Here is an 18,609-nt window from a genome sequence, read left to right as displayed (position 1 = left end):
GCTGTGTCAAACAGCAGTGAGGTGTCTCCCATGCCTTTCCCCATTGGATAAGCCCGCTATAAAACTTTATTGCAGTTAAACAGAAGGGCAGAGCTTGGGAAAAACACAAGACCAGGTGCTCGGGAGGCAGCCTCGTCTATGAAGTGCCTGCCACACAAGCACGAATACCGAATTCAAATTGTCACCAACCACATAAAAGCCCAGTGCGGCGTTATATACACAGCTATAATCCCAGGAGTGAGGAGGCAGGGACGGGTGGTGCCTGGAACTGCTGGACATTCAGTCCAGTCTACTCACAAAGCTCTGGATGGGCAAGAGCCTATCTCAAAACAAATGGGGTAGACGGCTGGAGAGAAAGCTCAGAGGAGAAAGTGTTTGCTGGGTGAGTGAGGACCCGATTCAGATCCCCAGAACCCAGTAAATGCTGGGTAGGCGTGGGAATCCACCTGTGATCCCAGCCTGGGAAAGTGGGGAGGGGAGCCCCAGAGCAAGCTGAATATTATCAGTAAAACTAAGGGTTTGGGCAGGGCTGTTCCACAACAGCCCTGTTTCAGTACAAGGACTCAAGAGTCGGGTTTCTTGGAAGGTAAGTGGGGTCCTTCCTGCTGCCTGTCCCTTACACACAATCAGAAGGAAGGAAATTCTGGTGGCAAGGCCTTTGTTATTCTGACCTGCACTTGACACTCATTTCCCATTCTGAACACACAGAGAGGCACTGAGTCCAGAGGCCGCTAACCCTATTATGGCTTACACGGGACTCAGCGCTATCTGTTTGCTTAATCAATAACAAACAGAGCATGCTGGGCAAACAGCATTGCTATAAAGAACTCAGCTCAACCCAGGGTGTGTTCACTTGGACTCTGTCCATACAGCTTTGTACATGCAAGTTTCAGACCGACCAAATGTGAAATGTGCCCGAGTGCACAGGCTAGTGGGCAGTCACCAGGACTCTCTGAGAACCAACCGGGTAGGGCCACCATAAGCCTGAAAGGTTTTGTATCACACGTTTTAAGTTGGTTATTCTAATTTAGGAATGAATTTTAATCAGAAAATATTGAAAAGGATGACAGGTTCTCATAGTATGTGAGGGCATTTGCTGTGGTGTTATATTATAAAAATCAAATACCCAGTAAGGAATGGTCCAATTAAGATTAAGATACATATTTTACGGCATGATGGAATGCACTGTGTGGTAAGAAATGATGGCATTATTCAGTACAATGTAATACCACCATAGCTAATAAAATAGAGTCCTGCTGGATACTAAGTGGAGGAAAATGCATAAAACACCAACATGGGGTAGAGTGCTGTGAACTACTGTCCCCTGGAAATCTTGTGGCTATCGGACACATGAACTCATAGCAGCCATTGTTACCTCTACAAAACCTACACAAGATCCAATCAGTTAAAAATCCCAGTACAGGAGCTGGAGAGATGACTCTGTTTAGGAGCACTTGCTGCCCATGCAGGGGACCCAGCTTCAGTTCCTAACCCACACATAAGTACCTGTGACTCTAGTTCCAAGGCATACAATTGCCCCTTTATGGTCTCCTTGGGCACCACACATGCACACAGTGCACAGTTATACATGTAATACATGCAAGCAAAACACCTATGCCTGTGAAATAAAAACAAATGCATCTCTAACAACTTTCATCATGGAGTAGGAGTCAGACTCCCAAGCTGGGAAGCCACTGGCAGTTGATGGCTGCCACAGGACAGCGAGTCATTTTTCTTTGAGGGGTGGCCACTGGAAGATTGCCCATGCTCTAATGGACGGCAGCACCGACTGGACTCAATGGACTAAATGATATGTGCATATAAAATGTATTCTTTAGAGTATATTTTAGTGTAAAAAAAATCCACCAATCTACTATTTTAAAGGATTGTTTTTACATGGGGGGTGGGGGTGCACATGAGTACAGTGATGTCAGAGGCCAGAAAAGGGCATCGGATCCTCTGAAGCTGGAGTTACAGGGGGTTGTGAACTGCCTGATGTGGGTTCTAGGAACCCAATTCAGGTCCTCTGCAAGGCAGCAGGCATTCTTAACTGCAGAGCCATCTCTTCAGCCCCCACCTACTATTTTTGTTGACTAGGAAGGACTTATTTAGGCCCATGGTTCACTATCTATCTATTATTAAGTAGAACTATAGGGCCAGGGAGGCGGCTCGGCCAGCAAGGCGCTTGCCTTGTAAGCCTATGGGCCTAAGTTTGACACCCCAGAAGTGACATGTTTAAAAAGCTGGATGTGGTGACCTCGCTGGCAATCCCAGCACGGGGGATGTAAAGATGTGTAGAGCTCTGGGATTTGCTGGCCAGCCAGCCAGCCCAGCCTACTTGGTGAATTTCAGGCCAGTGAGAGACCCTGCCTCAGGAAAACAAGGTGGACAGAGCCTGATGAATGACAGCTGAGGTTGTCCTCTGGCCTCCACAGACATGCCCACCATGGGTACCTGCACAGAGACACATGTATACACACAAAAATGCACACTGTGTTATTTCTTTAGTACCCAATTCATCTAACGGGGGGGGGGGTGTTAATAAAATGTAGGATCTAGTGATAAAAAGCACATACAAATATGTAGATAGACACATACTTTATGCCCACACACACTATATATAGCCAGAGATTACACACACCTGAATCCTCCTCCAGCACAGCTCCTAATTTTATGAGTGCAGATCCATTTCCTCATGAGAACACTGGTTGCTCTGTCTGTTTTACGTTATCTTTTTAGTTTGCCATTAATCACAACAGTATGACTTTTGAAAAATAACAAAATCCAGAGCTTCAAAAATTTACAATTCCATCATCTTCTAAAATATAGGCAGAAAAATATGAAAGGAAAATACCTATCTTTTTAGAAATTATAATTTAATTTTTTCTGTATGAGTACAAGTGTGTGCATGTGTGTGGAGGCCAGAGGTGACATTAGATATCTTCCTCAAATGTTCTCAGCATTATTATTATTATTATTATTATTTTTAGAGACAGGGCTGCCAATATTCTGCAAATACAGGAGACTCCAAATGCCCCACAAGCCTCCCCACTATGACAGTCACCAGCAGCCTCTGCTTTGGCTGTCCCACTGGACACGGGCAGGGATGTGTGCTTTACTAGACATACTCCCAGTGATCATATTTGTTATTTTCTGCTTTGCATCATTCTAAAAATTTACTGTATTTTAATTAGGTGTGTGTGTGTGTGTGTGTGTGTGTGTGTGTGTGTGTGTGTGTGTAGTTGTGTGCACATGAGTGTAGGTACCCACAGACACCAGAGGAGGGTGTCACATCCCCTGGAGCTGGAGTTACAGGTAGCTGTGACTTGCTCAGTGTGGGTGCTGGAACTGGGTCCTCTGGAGGGCAGTACTTGCCCTTAATGACTAAGTCCTCTCTTTAGCTTCATGCTTTGTATCTTTACCCATGGCCTGGTTTTCCATGTAGCTGGAAAGGCTCAGATGCATCCTTCCCAAGGCACAGAGAAAAGCAGCTCAGGCTAGCTCAGGCTAGCTCAGGCTAGCACATCGCCCCTCTGGCTGCTTGCCTGCTGGAAGGTTCTGCTATGGGCTGGCAGGGCTTTCTCCTGTCCTTGGATGGGGCTGTTCCGCCTCTTCCATCAGACACTGGCTGAAGAAGACAGAGAAAACAAGAGAGGATTCTGAGGCTCATTAGGAAACTCTACAGTGGCATTAAATCTGAATTCAAGATGAGAGTTGGGGGCAGCTTGGAGTTTTCTAGGGCCCAAAAAATGACATTTTCCAAATGACATTCAGGGCTGAGTAAAGAGACTGCTGCACAGGTCTGAGGACCTGAGTCTAGAGCCCCAGCATCCACTTCAGAAATCAGGTGTTACAGTGTGAAACTATAATCCCAGTCCTGGGGAGGTGGGGACAGGCAGATCCTTGGGGGTTGCTGGCTAACCAGCCTAGGCCAAGAGGTGAGTTCAGGTTCAGTGAGAGACCATGTCTCTAAGGATGAGGTGGAGATCTACAAAAACAGACCCCTGACAGTGAGCTTGGCCTCCACACACAATTGCATGTACACCTGCATGCACATGTGCAAACATATGAACACACACACAAATGAACATGATGGCTGATATCTGGGATGTTATTAAATTACCTGACAGGAAGGCCCACAGAAGTGGAATGGGGTATCAGTGATAGGACCCTGGCCAGGGCCAGCCAATGAGGTCAGCACTCAGGAAGGGAGGCACCTCCCATGGCAATGGCCCAGATGCACAGGGCTCTGCAGCCTACCTTGAGAACGTACACTATAGTTCTTCACTTGTAAGATGAGGGTGTTTAGCACCTTCTCATGCCTCAGCACCCTATCTGCTACATGAGCAGCTACAGACCACCAGAACAGCTAATGCAAAATAGCACACTTTGGTGAGGGCATGAAGAACTGGCAATCTCACTCATGCAAGGTCAAGTGTAGAAGAGTGGAATTCAGCGGCATCTGCTCTAACCCATACCCAGGTACCCTGGGATCAGCAAGTCCATGCCTGGTTCCGTATAAAGCAGAAATACATCAGCAAGGCCACCAGAAGTCAGCAGAAGAAACTGCAACAGCTGGAACTAGGCACCTCCCTAACTCTCCTAGACAGCAAAATGGGTCAGAAATACACTGAATACTACAGGGCAGTGCAGTGGACGGTCCACACTACATGCAGCATGTTGATCAATCTCAGAAACAAAACAAGAAACTGATTCCAAGGCCGGAGAGAAGGCTCAGCGGTTGAGGGCACTTACTATTTTGCAGATGACTAGAGCTCAGTTCCCATCACTCACATCAGTTGGCTCACAACCACCTGTAACTCCAGCTCCAGGGGATCTGATGCCCTCTTCTGGCCTCTGAGGACACTGCACTCATGTGCACATACCCACACAGACACAAAGACATAAACACAATTAAAAATGAAAATACATTATTTTTAAAAACAAGAAAGAGAAAGAAACCAGATTCCAAAGAGGCCCCACTGTGTGGCTCCATTTACAGGTTCAGGAATGGGGAAAGCGCACTTGTCCCACTGGAAGTCAGGGGCGGCAGAATCCTTGGAAAGGGGCGACCTAAAGAGGAGCAGAGCCCCTTTGGGGCTCTGGCCGTCTTCTTCCCTCGGCCTGGGTGCTGCTTACACAGGTGTGCCTGTCTCTGCTTCGTGGGTAGCACCAGCTTCCTGCTTCCTCCTGGCATGGAGACCTCAGCTCAGCGACAGCTGGCTGGAAGTGACAGGCTTCTCCTCGCTCTCTTGAATTTTCCTCTCTTGCCTTCAGAGCTCTACCTGTGACTTAATTCACTTTAGCAATGAAGTCACCCTTTCCTCCACAAAAGCACATGTCTATCCTAAGACATAAAATGAAGCCACCCCTCCCCCACTGGATTCTGAGTAATGAAAGGCTCTGTTAGTGCCACCAAACAAATTTGCTTTGGGGATAGTTACGGTTAATGGTGGCCATTATTTAACAGTCTGCCTATCAGTAATTACTTTCTATTTTTCCTTCCTTTCTCCCTCCATCCCTTTTTAGTTCTCCCTCCCTCTCTCCATCCCCCCCCTTCACTTCTGCTATTGGGGGTTGAACCCCGGGCCCATGCATGCTAAGCAAATTCACTAGCTCTGCTACATCAGTTTCCTCTCCCAGCCCCTTTATTTATGTATTTACTTTATTATGTATTCATTTGGAGACAGGGTCTTGCTAAGTTACCCAGGTTGGCTTTGAAATTCGTAGCCTAGACAGGCTCCTCCAGCCTCAGCTCACAGGCAGCTGGGGTGGACAGGCCTGTGTTACCAGGCTGGGCTTGCGCTTTCTTATTACTCTGGATCTCTCAGGGCCTCCAGCCATCCTGGAGCTTTCCTGACTCCACAGGCTCTCTTCTTACATTGGCTCATACATGAAGGGCAAAACCAAAGAAAGGCCACATTGTATGTCACTGGACCAATTCCAGGTCTGCTGATGACAGGCCTCAAATGTACAAGCACCATGTGACCCTGGCCACAGCGACAGCCCCAGGCACAGGGTACAGGATAGTGCTGTGTCTGACCCCTGACCAGATGGACCCAGCTCAGAGATTCTGTAGAGTCCTGGCCTAGAGAAGACATCTTGGGATTGCTCACACCTGTCCCTTGTCAAAGCAGTAGAGAGGACGCCCCAGGGATGGGACAGGATGGACACAGATGACGGAACACATACTGCCTTGGTCAAGATAAAGCATGGAGACACCAACTTATAAAAAAAATGAGACGATTTCTCCATGAGAATTATTGGCCTGTGAGAAGCAGCGCCTTGCTGTTGTCTAGGACACAAGCAACTTGTCCCCATATGTCCTTGAGTCATCTCAGTCTCAGGAAGCAGCAGTCAGACTTCTACCAGAAAGGAGGTGACCAGATTCAGGTGCCTGCTCTGAATCACCCTAACTGCAAAAGGAATCATGATCCATTATGGTATACCATGCCAAGAGAGACAGACAAAGAATGGTGGGAACAAAGACAGGACTAGTCTCTAACAGCTTTGGCAAATTATTTATTGATCCCTTAAGCCAAACTGCCTGTTCTGTTCTTGATGATCAAAGCCAAAAAAAAAAAAAAAACAAAGGCAGTGTGTCTTGACAGAACAAATTTCAGTGTTCTCTTTTCCAAGGTTCCCTTGACATGCCCTGAGTGAGGCAGAGCACCACACTGGCTTCTCTGACGTGGAAACAAGAGTCCCTTGCCTACAAGAAGACAGGAAATGTGCCAAGTCAGATCTCCCAAAGGTCCTTCCAGCTCTAACATCCAAGACTCAGTGACCATAAGCACTAAGGAGTTAGCATGGCTGAAGGCTGCCAGTCAAGGGCAGGCAGGTCTGAACTTAGTCACCATGAAGGGCCAAGCTGGGTGACTTTGGGTGCATGACATCTCTGCATCCAATCTTTGTGGTGTGGGCATATTGATACCCACATCATTGCATCCAATGAATGCTGGGCTCAGCCAGATCACAAGTGCAGGTGAGTTTTAGGGCTGAGGCCTTGACGTAGCTCAGTTAGTTCACTGCAGTGGAAAAATCAAATAGAAATCACCAGGGTTTGAGAGAGGGCTAGTGCTATGGATATTGCTCTGTATGCTGTGAATGTGCTGCCCTGATTGGTTGATAAATAAAATGCTGACTGGCCAGTAGCCAGGAGGAAGTACAGGGGGGATAAGCAGACAAAGAGAATTCTGGGAAGAGGAAGGCTGAGTGAGGAGACACCAGCCTGTCGTCCAGGGAGTAGCATGTAATGGCACACAGGTAAAGCCACAGAACATGTGGCTACATATAGATGAACAGAAATGGGCTGAGTTTAAGTGTAAGAACTAGTTAGTGGTAGGCCTCGGCTAATGGCAGAGCAGTTTTAATAATATAAGCCTCTGTGTGTTTACTTGGGGGACTGGAGTGGGAGAGATCTGTCCCGACCGCAGGCAGGCCAGGACACAGGAAATCTTCCCGACTACAGGTTAGAGGCACAGAAGAACCTCTGGGCAGAAGGAAGGGAGGCTGTGATGCACTCTGCCAACCTCTGGTCCCATGCTGTTTTCTGGAGCCTCAGCTCACCGCACCTGTACACACAGCATGGGCCAGTATGAACATATCCAAGCAGAGACCATCAACTAGGAGCTGGCAACCCTCCCTAGCCCCTCTTCCTGGAGCCATCGGGTTATAGGCACACACTCAGGCCATGGGTTCAACCTTCAAGAGTCCCCTCCCATCTCTGTCTTCTGCAACAACATGGAAATCCACCCCTTTACCTCACCACTTCACCCCACCCCATCACCCTACCCCACCTCACCCCTGTTAGCCTGTTCCAGCTATACTCTCCTTTGGGAACAGAAAGAAATCTGAATTCCCAGGAATCGGGGGGGGGGGGGGATCCTATAATCATCACTCCTTCCTTCTTTCTCCCCTCCATCCCTCCCTTCTTTCCTTCCCTCGACAGATTCTTTAGCCCAGGGTAGACTCTGAACTTCTCGCCCTCCTGCCTCAGCTTGCTGAGCGTTGACATTGCAGGCATGTCCCACCATGGTTCATTTGTACAGTGCTGAGGATCAAACCCAGGACTCCGAGCATGCTAGGAAATTGTTCCTCAACTGAGCTACACCTCCAGCTCCCCTAACCAACTCCCTGTCCTCTTCTTGATTACAGCTAACACTGCATTTAACCAAAGGAAACATCAGTGATGCGGACTAAGGATAATGTCTCCTGGTAGCAGCATTTGATCCCTGGAAGATGGCAACCGATAAACACGTCTGACAGCAGCCAGATGGTGCGGTATTCGAACCTCTTTGCAAAGCTGACAGTGCTGCACAGGTCTGGGTGCTGATGCTGCCGGCTGAAGGACTTGGTTTCCCTACATTTTTTGTGTCTCAGAACATCGGTCATGAGATTTGCATGGAGTATATTTTGCCTATAAACTTGTAATATTTATTCTGCTTACACCACTGACTGCACCATGGACACCCGTTAGCAGCTGAGTCACGACTTCTCTTCTACACACTTCTGTCCAGGAATGCCAACCTTCACCTTCAACCGGACAGCACCTCTACATCTCCATTCATGAGTCCTTCTGAATCAGCACCATCTCTACTTGCCGGGAAACTTCATAATACTTTTTCTTTCTTTTACTTACTTTTCTTGGGTTTAGGACCTGGGGAGGCATGCTCATTTCCAGAGAATCCTTGGAAGGATTTGCATCTCAGTCCAGCCTCCAGCATCCCCTGCTGAGTCCTGAAGAATCCTTTCTCCAGCTTCCTGCCTGATCCAGTTTTCCTTGAAGCAACAGGGTCCCTGACCTCACCCTTCCACAGAAAGGGGCTTTATTCTGCACATTCAACTGTCCCTGAAACCTGACTATCTGTGATCACAAAGACTTGCCCCATGTCCCAGTGTTTCTATGACCTGGACAATGGTAATTGTTGATTCTGTCAACATGACACAATCTAGATTCATCAATGGAGAGAGTCTCAGTGAAGGATGGTCTAGATCAGCGACTCTTAGCCTATGGGTCAAGACTCCTTTGGGGATCAAACAACCCTTTCACAGGGGTCACACATCAGATATCCTGCATAGCAGATATTTACATTATGATTCATAACAGTAGAAAATTACCATTAAGAAATAGCAATGAAATAATTTTATGATTGTGGGTCACCACAACATGAGGAACTGTATTAAAGGGTCACAGCATTAGGAAGGTTGAAAACTGCTGGTCTAGATCATAGCCTGTATGCATATCTGTGAGGGGCTGCCTTGGTTGTGGAATATTATTTTAAGGTAGGTTATGGTTGTTTATGTTGCTTGTGTTTAACTCTGTGGAGCTGTGTTATTTTGCCTGTCTAAAACACCTGATGGTCTAATAAAGAGCTGAAAAGTCAATAGTGAGGCAGGAGAGAGAAATAGGCAGGGCTGGCAGGCAGAGAGAATAAATAGAAGGAAAAATCTGGGAGGAAAAGAAGAGTAAGTGTAGCTGGAGTTTTCTCTCCGGGTCCCGCCAAGCCCTGGCAGTCCAATAGCCCACTTATAAAATAAACACACAGGGCTGGAGAGATGGCTCAGCTGTTAAAGGCTAGGCTCACAACCAAAAATAAAATAAACACACAGATGCTTATATTATTTACAAACTGTATGGCCATGGCAGGCTTCTTGCTAACTGTTCTTATATCTTAAATTAACCCATTTCTATTAATCTATAAGTTGCCATGTGGCTTGTGGCTTACCGGTACCTTACATCTCGCTTGTCATGGTGGTGGCAGGCAGTGTCTCACCGCCTCAGCCTTCCACTTCCCAGAATTCTCTTCTCTGCTTGCCCCACCTATACTTCCTGCTTGGCTACTGGCCAATCAGTGTTTTATTTATTAACCAATCAGAGCAACACATTTGATATACAGAACATCCCACAGCAAGTAAGAGAAAAAAAGGAAGGAGATACCAGGGCCAACCACCCAGCTATACAGCCAGCCACGGAGTAAGAGTAAAAATAAGATTACAGAAGGAAGAACAGGAAAAGCCCAGAGGCAAAAAGTAGACAGGATAATTTAAAGTTAAGAAAAGCTTGCTAGAAACAAGCCAAGCTAAGGCCAGGCCTTTATAATTAAGAAATAGGCCTCCACGTGTGATTTATTTGGGAGCTGGGTGGCAAGCCCCCCAAAAGACCAAAGAGAAAAAACAAACAACAACAACATGCCTTGGTTGTATTAACTGTACAAGAAGGAACCCTCCCCACTCCCCACCCCCGTCCACATGTGGGCAGCACCATTCCTTAGTTTGGGGCCCTGGACTGCATGATGGAGGCAGCTAGCTGAACACCGGCAGATATCATTCATTTCTCTGCTGTTCACTGTGGCTGTGATGTGACAGCTGCAAGTTCCTGCCTTGATTTTCCCTCTACAACAGACTGAAACCTGGAATTATAAGCCTGGTAGACCCCAAGGTGTGTGTGTGTGTGTGTGTGTGTGTGTGTGTGTGTGTGTGTGTGTGCATGTGCCCACAAACACCTGCATATATAGGAACAGAAGAAAGAGAGAGAGAAGGGAGGAAGGGAAGGAAGAAAAGGAAGGAAGGAAGGAAGGAAGGAAGGAAGGAAGGAAGGAAGGAGGGAGGGAGGGAGGGAAAGAGGGAAGGAAGGAAGGAAGGAGGGAAGGAGGGAAGGAAGGAAGGAGGGAAGGAGGGAAGGAAGGAAGGAAGGAAGGAAGGAAGGAAGGAAGGAAGGAAGGAAGGAAGGAAGGAAGGAAGGAAGGAAGGAAGGAGGAAGACTGGCCAGCCAGGACATGAGCTCTGGCGTCAGGCACTGAGACACAGGGAGGCAGGCAGCTGCTGGCACCACATCCAGGGCCCACTTCCGGGAGTCAGGATGTCCACAGGAATAAGGATGACTTCAGTCTATCAGCTGCACAGAGCAGAGGGAGAGCCTGGATTACTGTGGCAGAAGAAAGCTACATTTATAAATGGCTCCAGGGAAGCTTCTCTCCGCCACCCTTGGAGGCCAGTTCTCTGCATATTCAGTGCCAGAGGCCTGGGTGCTAAAGGTCAGCCTAGAATGAAAGCCACGTAAGGTTTATCAGGGCTCAGCAGCTGAGCCGCTGACATTTGCAATGAGAAAGTAAACAGAGTCCAGGAACTCGGATCCACAGAGCAGGCTGTTAGAAAACTGTTCCTAATGGTTGCAGGAAGAACCATCCAGAACCTCCCAGTCAGCCACTGTATTCAGAAACTAAACAGCAGAGCACGGCACTGGTGTGAGCTCTGTGTGTAGAACACCCCTATGAGTCCCGTAAACATGCCCCAGGGGAAAGCGTGTGTCCAAGGTGTGGTATACATTATGAAGGAGGCCATTCAAAAGCCATGTGTTGGACTGGGGATGCAGCTTGGTGGCAGAGCACTTGCCTAACATGCACATGGCCCTGCGTTCTAATCCAGGCTCACCAAGAGCAGAGTCATGTGTCATTTCAAAGGTCAGAGTGGGTTTGGTCTACCTTTGCCATCAGAGAAACAGGGAAGGCTACCTTCTGTCCAGTGATGTGCACAGATCGCTTGGGAATGTGGTGTGCATGTGGCACACTTTCCTTGTAAAGTTCATTACCGTCAAGACCACTCTCTCCTCACAGAGATGACTCAACACTTGGGCTGGACTTACAGGTAACTAGGACTGGCACATAGGAAGGACTGGATGCTCCAGGGCTGGGGAGGCGGCTCCGTGGCTGGAGTGCTTGCCTAGCATGTAGGGAGCCCTGGCTTTCCTGCACTGCATAAACTGGATGTGATGCCACAGCAACCAGAAGGTGAAGGCAGAAGGTTCAGAAGTTCGAGGCCACCCATCATCCTCAGCTAGAGAGCAGATTCAAGGCCAGTAGGGTACCAGAAATCATGTCTTAAAAGAGAAAGCAGGAGGGCAGCTAGAGGGCTCAGTGGGTAAGGGCTTGCTGCCAAGCTGGACAGCCTGAATTTGACCCCAGAACTCCCACGGCAGAAGTGAGCTGTCCTCTGACCTCCAGATGTTCAATATGACCTACGTGCGTGCACAGACAACAGACACACACACAAACAAACAAATAGATAAAAACGTAATGCTTTAAAAAGGACTTGCTCCACCCCAATTGAGAAGGAAAGCTTCCCTTTAGATTTTACAAGTCCTAAACTGCTTAGCCAGGCATCTAGGGACACACTAAAATATCAGCAAAGCTCTACATATTATGCCATTTAAAACACCTGGGTGTCCACTATCTTAGGGTTTCTATTGCTGTGAAGAGACACCATGACCACGGCACCTCTTATAAAGCAAAACATTTAAGTGGGGTGGCTCACTCAGTTTCAGAGGTTTAGTCCATTATCATCATGGTGGGACATGTGTGTGCAGGCAGACATGGTACTGGAGAAGTAGCTGAGATTCCTACATCTTGCAGGCAACAGGAGGTCAACTGAGATACTGGGCAATATCCTGAGCATAGGAAACTTCAAAGTTCATCCCCACAGTGACATACTTCCTCCAGCAAGGCCATACCCACTCCAACAAAGCCACACTTCCTAATAGTGCCACTCTCAATGAGATTATGGGGGCCAATTACATTCAAACTACCACATTCCACTCCCTGGCCCTCATAAGCTTGTAGCAATATCATATGCAAAATGCATTTAGTCCAACTTCAAAAGTCCCCATAGTCTATCACAGTCTCAACAATGTTTTAAAGTCCAAAGTTGAAAGTCTCTTCTGAGATTCATGCAATCTAACTGTAATCCCCTATAAAATCAAATCATAAAGCAAATCACATACTTCCAACATATAATGGCACAGGATATATATACATTGCTGTTCCAAAATGAAGGGAAGGGAGGGAGCATAGTGAGGAAATACTGGACCAAAGCAAAACCAAAAACCATCTGGGCAAACTCCAAACTCTGCATCTCCATGTCTGATGTCGAAATGCTCTTCAGCACTCGCCCCCTGTTTAGCTTTGTTGACTGCAACACACTTCTTTCTTTTGGGATGGTTCCACTTCCTGTTAGCAGTTCTCCTCAGCAGGTATCACATGACTCTGGCATCTCTAACATCTTGGGTTCTCCAGGTTTCAACTTCACAGCTTCACACAATGGCCTCTCTACTAGGCCTCCACCCAGGGACACCCCTGACACATGCCTGGCCTTGTAGTAGGTAGCTGTTCTAGCTATGACCTTGAAGCACTGCCCCTAGTAAGGTATCGGGTAATTGTTACACCTGCCTATGACCTTGAAGTACATGGTCCTGGGGTGTGGCTGCTGTGGGGGGAGAAGTGTTAAGGTGCTCTTCACTCCCTTGTGGTTTTGGATGCTGGAGACAGACCAGGCGGAAGAACAGCGTGGGACTGTGCCTCGGTGCTGTGGGATAATGCTCTTTTACACTGGCTTAATAGATCGCTGATTGGCCAGTAGCCAGGCAGGAAGTATAGGCGGGGCAAACAGACTAAGGATGATGGGAAGAAGAAGGGCGGAGTCAGGAGTCACCAGCTAGCCAGACACAGAGGAAGCAAGATGTGAAGGCAGAACTGAGAAAAGGTACCAAGCCATGTGGCTAAACAGAGATAAGAATTATGGGTTCATTTAAGTGTAAGAGCTAGTCAGAATTAAGCCTGAGCTAATGGCCAAGCAGTTATAATTAATATAAGCTTCTAAGTGATTATTTTATAAGCGGCTGCAGGACCATGGGTAGTGTGGGACCTGAGAAAACCTGGGGCTACACCTCAGCCTTCCAGGACCCTGCAATAATTCCTCCATTCTGTAGAGTGAGTTTTCTCTCTCTAATAAATTCCTTTGCTCTTTAAGCAGGCTCTGTGAACTAACTGCTAGCAATATCTTTACCCATTATGGCCTCAGCAGTTTTATTCCATAGTTCCTTTCTTCTAGCCTTAACTCCAAACCTAGAACCATATAGTTGAAGTTGCCGAGTTCTGCTGCTTGTTGGGGCTGGAACATGGCCCCCTTGTTCAATGATATCTTCGCCAGATTTATCTTTCACTGCCTAAGCTTGGCTGTTCTGAAACTTGCTCTGTAGACCAGGCTGGCCTCAAACTCAGAGATCCACCAGCCCCTTCCCAGTGCAGGGATTAAAGGTGTGCCCCAACACACCTGGCTCTAAGCTTTTCTTTAGTTTCTTTCCTCACCCTCCTGAATGCTTAAGGGAAGTTCCTTGTCTGTGTATCCTGCATAATGGGTGTTAACAGCTTAGATGCATAATTGTAAAACATCCATAGCGAACTTCTGTCCTCCGGGGTTCTCCCATTGTGCTGTAAGCCTGTATTTAAGACCTCCTCCCTCCTTCAATAAACAGCATTCAACATTTAATAAAGAAAGGAAGGAAGGGAGGGAGGGAGGGAGGGAGGGAGGGAGAGAGAGAGAGAGAGAGAGAGAGAGAGAGAGAGAGAGAGAGAGAGAGAGAGAGGAGGGAAGAAAGGAAGAAAGGAAGAAAGAAAAAAGAAAGGAAGGAAGGAAGGAAGGAAGGAAGGAAGGAAGGAAGGAAGGAAGGAAGGAAGGAAGGAAGGAAGGAAGAAAGAAAGAAAGAAAAAAGAAACTTAGCTGGGTAGAATCTTGCCCTGAGGTCACCACTCCCTTTATTCCATTTCTTAATCCATTTATCTCCTTGAACACAGGACTCAGCTCCACTCCCCTTCCTCTTTTTCTTCTCAAAATTTACTTTTTGCAATTTACCCTGCTCAACTTGCTCCTTTTCAGGACAAATCCTCACTAGAGTTACCACTAATAGATCCACACTAATACATCCACACTAATACATCCACACTAATACATCCACACTAATACATCCACACTAATATATCCACACTAATACATCCACACTAATACATCCACACTAATATATCCACACTAATACATCCACACTAATATATCCACACTAATACATCCACACTAATATATCCACACTAATACATCCAATAGAGTCTATACTAGGCTGTTTTGAGATTTCTTCTGCCAATGGAATTAATCCAAACTCTTCACTTTAGCTCAGGCAGAGTCTTCGGACAAGGACAAAAGGCAGCCACCTTCTTTATCAAAATATCACAAGAATGATCTCTAGGCAGAATACTAAAATTCTCCTCTGAAACCTCTTGAGTAAGCCTGACAGATCAAATAACTCTTACCACGTCTGTCTTCCATGCTCGTTACTAGTATGGCCCATTAGCAGTTCTTAAAGCATTCTGCTACTCACATAACCCCAAGTATCAAACTCCAAATTCCTCCAAATAAACACATGATCAGGCCTATCACAACAATACCCCACTTCTGTTACCAACTTCTTAGTGTTTCTTAGTGTTTCTATTGCTGTGAAGACACACCACAACCACAGCAGCTCTTATAAAGAAAACATTTAACTGAGGTGGCTCATTTATAATTTCAGAGATTCAGTCCATTATCATCATGATGTGGAGCATGGCAGCATGCAGGCAGATGTGATATTGGAGCAGCTGAGAGTCCTACATCTTGCAGGAAGTCAACTGAGACACTGGGCGGTGTCCTGAGCATAGGAAACTTCAAAGCCCAATCCCACAGTGACACACTTCCTCCAACAAGGCCACACCCACTCCAACAAGGTCACACCTTCCAATAATACCACTCCCTATGAGATTATGGGGGCCAATTACATTCAAACTACCACATCCATGTTCTGTAAAAGTGGCATTATCGTAGTAAGGCACTTCATTTAAAATATAATTTTAGGAACATTTCAAGGTACAATCAATTAAAAACCACCAGGACATTCTGCATTCTGTTTTCATGTTTGATCCCTTGCGATTCTGGGTGTGTTTTCTAGAGTACTTTCCTAGCAGAGGAAAGGCAGAGGGCATGCATGGTCAAGGGCTATGGTGTCATCCACCATCCATGGACGCAAACCCTGTAACTCCTCCATTCCGGAGCACACGGTGGGCATTAGCAGCACAGCACTGGGTTTGAACACGGCCCTTGTTTTACTCATTCTGCTCCGGGGTCCCGGGTGCCCTTGCTTTTCACACCAAGGGCAGTGGCTATCCTCCTCTCTTCATGTAACTCTAGGTAGGCGTGAATCCACCTCTCCTTGTGAGAACCTGAGTGGGTCTTTGGAGCTTCAGTCTCTAATTTGTAAACAAGTAAGAATTAGGCTTCTCCAGGGTTGTGGGGGGAGGAGGTGAGACTCGAAGTATCATGTCAGCCGCCATTGGAACAGTGAAAGCAGAATTAGCACAAAGGAGCTCCCCTACCACCAGGGGCCAGTCCTGATTTGGTGTGGGAGACACACCCCCCCTTCCATCTTTATCACTTACCCAGGATGCTCCCTGCTGCCTGACCTGTGTCTAAATCTGCTTGGAAATTCCTAAGGCTCAGATGAAAGGGTCCTCTGCTTTAGGAAGTCTGCCTGGCCTCTCTCGCCGTATACAGATCACAAATATTCCTGCAAGACTCAGCTCAGCCTCTGCAATCTTCCTCAAGGGCGAAGGCCTTTACTCCATTATGAATCCCTCTCTCCTCCTCCCCTGGGGCTCACTTCCCATTTCCCCAGGAGGCTCCTGACATTCAAAACCGAGATTCTGAAGCAAATGAACGAATACCCAACAGCTTTGCTGTGATATATGTGGCCTTTCCATTATTAACAGAATGTCAGCAATAAAGAGGAGAGCTAAGAACCCAAATCTCACGAGGCCCCTCTGGCTGTGAGTCTGAGTCCCTCTCCACTCCACCCCTTCCTCCCTGAGGTCTCCTGCCTTCCTACAAGGCCCTGAGTTCTTCACAGGTGCCCCCCCCCCCCACTGGCTGGGCTTTCTCCCATCATATGGACACTCTCAGACTGAGCAGGGTCAGGCCTCTCCACTCCAGCATAGAATACACTGGCTCTGCCCTCAGAGTTACCATTGTGTGTGTGTGTGTGTGTGTGTGTGTGTGTGTGTGTGTGTGTGTGTGTGCGCGCGCACATGTGTGTGCTTGTGTATGTGGGCATATGTATGTGCTTATATATGTGTGTGCACTTGTATGTGTGCACACATGCATGTGCTTGTGTGTGCGTGGGCACATGTGTGCATGCATGTGCTATGTGTGTGCTTAGCTGTGTGTGCACATGGGTGGGCTTGTGTACATGTGTGCATATGTGTGGGGAAGCCACAGTGTCAACTGCAGGTGTTTCTCAAGAGCTGTCCATGTCATTTATTGAGACAGGGTCTCTCACTGACCTAGAACTCACTAATGGGTCAGGCTGCTGGCCAGTGAGCCCCAGAGATCTACCTATCTCCATCTCCCCATGCTGGGAGGTACAAGCCTCCATGTCTAGCATTTTTTTAAATTTGGGTTCCAGGGTTTGAACTCAGGTCCTTACACTTACATGGCAAACACTTCATTGTCTGAGCTGTTTCCCACAGACTGATCTTTCACAGCAGGTGACTGGCTGCCACCCCCTTCAGAAGTGACAGGCTAATTAACCAGCGGTCAATGCCACAGCTGACACAGACTCTCAGGAGCAGGACAGCCAGGGAGGAAGTGTGGGCCGGCAGACGCACTAGGAACACAGTTAAGAGGAAGTGTGGGCCGGCAGGCGCACTAGGAACACAGTTACACAGGCAGAAACCACAGGCAGTCATGCTTTAACTGGGTACAGACAAGATGACCTCATCCCTAGCTGCAAAAGCCGACGTAACCAGGGGTGTTGGCTAATTCATCACACCAACTGCAGCACCCCAAACAGTGGGCAGTGAGAACAAAGGAGTTTTACTTTTAGCAATAGAAACTTTTTAAAAACTTCATTTTACATCATAAAAACAAACATTTCATTTGTTTAAAGTGAAAATGATTCTTTGATAGGAAAGATACTAATTCCTTTCATTAAAATGTTGTGTTCTTTCCACTTTAGAAAATGGTGATTGAGGGGCCTGCAGGATGACCTCACATGGGTTTGCTGCCAAGCTTGAAGATCAGTGTTCAATCCCCGGGCCCCACATGGTGGCATGAGAACCAATTTCCACAAGCTGTCTGATGACTTCCTCATGCATGTGCTCTCTCTCTCTCTCTCTCTCTCTCTCTCTCTCTCTCTCTCTCTCTCTCTCTCTCTCATACCCATGTGTGTGAGCGGGTGCATGCGTGGGTGTGCGCAAGCATGTACACACACACACAAAACAAACAAACAAACAAACAAACAAAAACCTGATTCTATTCCAAGTAATGCAACAGGTCCCCAGGTGTGAGCACTTTACCTCTGTATTAGATTTTCAGTTGTTGCTGACTTAGAGGTAACTAAGGGAAAAGATTTATTTGGGCTCACAGCTTGAGAGGCTAAGGTCCATCAACCGGGAAGGCATGGTGTCTGGAAAGTGTGTGGCAGCAGGCAGGTGTGGCAGCTGCTAGCTCACTTCTCAGTGGCCCAGGAAGTGGACACAGGAGAGGAAGTGAGGTCAGGCTAGCAAAGCCCACAGTCTTTCCCTAGCAACCCCCTTCCTCTAGCTGGGCACCACCTCCTCAAGTTATTGACAGCCTATCAAAGCAGTGCCCCCAGCTGGGGACTGTCTTACCACACAAGCCCCAAGTCACTCTTCTCACTGTTGGGATAAATCGCCCCAGCAGAGGCAACTGAAGAAAGGGTCTATTTTGGCTCGCGGT

At 47.3% G+C, this 18,609-nt stretch overlaps 1 protein-coding gene across 3 annotated transcripts in view; it reads right to left on the bottom strand.

Annotated features, from left to right (window-relative positions):
• Myrip (myosin VIIA and Rab interacting protein) overlaps positions 1-18,609 on the bottom strand; it is a 192,828-nt gene that overhangs the window by 131,611 nt on the left and 42,608 nt on the right. Inside the window, exon 1 of one of the 3 annotated variants that reach the window (XM_042282005.2) lies at positions 8,642-8,837. The exons of the other annotated variants lie outside the window; for them this stretch is intronic. The gene's annotated coding sequence lies outside the window, so the exon portion shown is untranslated. Of the gene's footprint in view, positions 1-8,641; positions 8,838-18,609 lie in introns of those variants that run through there. 3 annotated transcript variants of the gene reach the window in all.

The sequence above is a fragment of the Peromyscus maniculatus genome, chromosome 7 (genome assembly GCF_049852395.1).
Source record: "Peromyscus maniculatus bairdii isolate BWxNUB_F1_BW_parent chromosome 7, HU_Pman_BW_mat_3.1, whole genome shotgun sequence".
NCBI lineage: Eukaryota > Metazoa > Chordata > Mammalia > Rodentia > Cricetidae > Peromyscus > Peromyscus maniculatus.
The sequence above is the reverse complement of the archived record's forward strand: the minus strand, read 5'-3'. Positions and strand labels throughout refer to the sequence as shown.